Here is a 4,044-nt window from a genome sequence, read left to right on the forward strand (position 1 = left end):
CACCACTTTGTAAGATGCATGGAGATACCAATAAGAATATATCAAAATTATATATAATAAATAAAAGGTATAAATGTTACATTAAAGAACAGTGTATTGAACATCTCCATTCTATTTCAAAGAAGAAATACCAAATATAGTATGGGAATGCATTTCAAACAATGTAAACACTCACTACCTTAAATATTTATGTTAAGGACAACAAATGACCAGGATGAATTCCTTCACAGTTAAAAACAGAAATGTCATAGCCCCACGTTAATGAATGCTATTTTTGCACACTTCAATTCCCTGAGATTCATTGTCTTAGTAGAAAGTAAATTAAGCTGAAGAAAATAGAGAGACACACAGAAATACTCTTCTCATGTTAGCAATACAAAGAGGTCACTTTGGCACAACCTCTTTTCTTGTTCTATGAGATGAGATAGGTTTGCTTATGGCCAAAATTTGGGATAAATAGAACAAATATGTGGGATACCATAGCCCCACATAATTTGTAATAGTTTTTCAGCTCTAAAGAAGATAAAGTTAAGAATTGAAATTAGTTCCACATAAAGAACACATGCACCAACTATAGGTTTCCAATGTTAGCAACAGAGAGAATCCACTCCATTTTTTTTTACCAATTAAGGAGAATGCCCAAAGTTTCTCCTCCTTTAATTAAGGAGAATTCCCAAAGTTTCCCCTCCTTCAATAGAGAACTATACTTAGTATAATGAAAGAACTAAATCATAAAGAAAGGTAGTTGATAGCCAGGACAACTTTGTTTTGACACAAGTTCCATTCTATAGACCTCGCTGTTACAGAGAAATTTGAAATAAAACCGACTGCATTAAAGGGTGCCAACATAAATTTATTGTTGGGTCATGGACACAAAGAGGCTACCCCACGACTTCTACTGGATTATAGTAGCACACAATTACTCATTATTCACAGAAAGAAGCTACAATTAGCTCGAGTCGACCCATTCAATTAGAAGTCATAACAAGAGGTTGCGAGCCAGGGCACAAAACAGGCCACATATGAAACTTACTGAAGATGCTTGTGCATCTCTTTCAAACAATGCATGTGAATAGTGTGACCACAAGGCAATACGCTGATAAGCTTTGTAGAGTCAAATAAATACTGCAGAGGAGTCAAGAGACGAGGGTTTAGATATCTAAATAAATTCAGTCTAAATTATGCTATAAAAAGAAAACTACAATTACTACACTATGCAAATAAGTGTGACCTACCTCAAAACACACAGGGCAGTTGTGGTGCATTGCTTTCTCCACACAAGGGTGGCAATCCTTCAAGCGGATAGAGTAGCAACATCCTAGAAAAAGGTACATGAGCAAATAAATAATTCTTGCACTACAATGAAACAAGGGAAGAAGCGATGATAATTTAAGAAGTCATAAAGAACATAACACATTTATAACAGTGGAAGAAATTATCATTGCCGCCAGTTCTGAAAACCAACACAAGTAGCTAAAGTCAAAGGCAAGAAATACATCTAATACATTTCACAATACCATGAAATATTACTTTACAAGAGAGTGAGAAACATCAAAGGGAAAAGAGAATAGCATACCTACAAATTCCACATCCGTCATAGTGGTATTGCCGTTTTGAGTCCTAGAAAACCAAAGTGGCAAGTATAATTAGAACCGAAAGCGTATACATCCAAACCATCTTTTTATCATTTTGTAAGAATGAAACTCTTTGTTTTACTGAACCAGAACTATTAAACCCGAAAATGCATTAAAAACGTACCTCTTCATCAAAGAAATTGCAACTTTCACAGAAGTACTTTCCCATACACACACCACAAGTAACGGAGGTTTGCTGAACCTGCAAAATGAAAGTGCATAATCATTTTTAAAATAACTCAAGAAGCATTATAGTGTTTACCTCTAAATTTTATGCACATTATTGAAATTAAAGGCTCAGCTCTTACATGTTGCTCAGTTCTACAATGTGAACAGGTAACCTGCATACATACAAGAATAACTATAAATAACAAGAGAAATATACTACAAACATACGAGAATAACTATAAATAAACAAAAGCAATATAGAAATCCAGCGAGTTAGATAAAATTTTCTAGATAATTGACCATTTATCTTTTGAGAAGAATAAAAGTTAAATCTTAACATCTTTCAAATATACCTTCAGAAAATATTTTACTAATTACAAAGAATAGATATTGTTTGGAGCATTAAGACAAACATCATAATGAATAACATCTAACTGGAAAACAAGATAGAACGTTACCTTTCGAACTTCATGGCGCGGTACATCATGTCTGTCAAGTGGATGGACATCCATTGAATTATGTTCAGATATGAGATCAGTCCATACTATACCCTCACAAATGAAATTAGAAGAGACGTAATTTTCTAGTTCTATTTTAACAAGTATATAAACCAAACACAACCGTTGAACTTGAAATAGCTACGAATGAAGTAAAGAAAAAGAAGCATACTTTGGCCTCATTATGACAATGCCTACAGTCAAAGATTTCATTACAACATGGAGCCCTTATTTGGCATCTCTGGTGATAGTGTGCACATCTGCAATCAATTATCAGTATCAAGAAAACACACATCAGTAAAATCATCCCTGTATGGCACATTTTTCACCAGTTTGTAAGATGCATGGAGATACCAATAAGAATATATCAAAATTATATATAATAAATAAAAGGTATAAATGTTACATTAAAGAACAGTGTATTGAACATCTCCATTCTATTTCAAGGAAGAAATACCAAATACAGTATGGGTATGCATGTCAAACAATGTAGACACTCACTACCTTAAATATTTATGTTAAGGACAACAAATGACCAGGATGAATTCCTTCACAGTTAAAAACAGAAATGTCACAACCCCATGTTAATGAATGCTATTTTTGCACACTTCAATTCCCTGAGATTCATTGTCTTAGTGGAAAGTAAATTAAGCTGAAGAAAATAGAGAGACACACAGAAATACTCTTCTCATGTTAGCAATACAAAGAGGTCACTTTAGCATAACCTCTTTTCTTGTTCTATGAGATGAGGTCATTTAAAAAATATATATGATATTATTAATGTTGCAGCATTAGTCACTATTCCTCATGAAAGGATGGACATTTACAATGTGACCCTAAAATTTTGGGCATGAAAATTTATAACTAAATATAGAAACCTAATATGAAACCTATAAAATGTTTGGTAATATTTTAATGAAAATACTAAAACTTCTAATCATTTTGTATAATCTCTTTAAAATTTTAACAATCCTTAAAGTATAATAATTTTATTGTACAGGAATGCATTTAAAAAATAAATCATTTACAAAATAAGGGGAAAATTACTCTATCACAAATTATGGAAATTATAACCCTGATGTTTTGATGTTTTGTTGCACTTATCAATTTTCAAAGGTAACTTGAAGTTCACAGACTAGAATTGAATGATGACCATGATAGTGGAAATGGGAAGGAAAATGTAAGAGTAGTAGGTGGAGTCCTTCAGCCTCATGGAGGAAACTCAACAATCCCAGTGGGATTAACTTTCTCATCTTGCCTCCCTTCGGTGGAATCAACAATGTCTTAATGCTTGGCGAGATAGGTGGCTAGAATTGAGTACCTTGAGTTCCATGTGCATGGACAATGAAGAATTTCCCATTGTAGATCTCCAGATAATGCAATATGCTAAAGCAAAATACTTGATCTACCTCTACAAACAATCTTGCAGAAGCTTAATCGATTTTGAGCAAGATCAAATACAACACACATAATAGGGAATGAGAAATCAATCACACATGAACACAAAAGAATACTCTGGGGAAAGCCTCAGCTAAAAACCCCGCTACCTGTATTATCATACAAGTGGAAATATGTCTAGATTACACAAAGCCTTAGCTCACAAGCTATCCAACTCTCAGTACAATCCCTCAATGCTGCTCATAGATTGAATAGACATAACATATGGCTTCCCTCAGTCCTGCAAGCCTCCTATTTCCTTGCACAGTTTCTCCTAGGTCCTCTAGCTGCCACCTGTGTGAATTTTT

The 4,044-nt window shown here is 33.8% G+C and overlaps 1 long non-coding RNA gene across 1 annotated transcript; it reads right to left on the bottom strand.

Moving 5' to 3' along the window:
* Positions 1–1,033: 1,033 nt before the first annotated feature.
* On the bottom strand, positions 1,034–2,864 carry LOC149150892 (uncharacterized). Its single transcript, XR_016263703.1, has 3 exons — positions 2,261–2,864; positions 1,236–1,318; positions 1,034–1,125 (listed from the first exon to the last, which is right to left on the bottom strand). It is a non-coding gene; the product is annotated as an uncharacterized LOC149150892 (long non-coding RNA).
* Positions 2,865–4,044: the final 1,180 nt, after the last annotated feature.

The sequence above is a fragment of the Pinus tabuliformis genome, chromosome 9 (assembly GCF_031772625.1).
Source record: "Pinus tabuliformis cultivar Carrire ecotype Pingquan chromosome 9, CPIR1, whole genome shotgun sequence".
NCBI lineage: Eukaryota > Viridiplantae > Streptophyta > Pinopsida > Pinales > Pinaceae > Pinus > Pinus tabuliformis.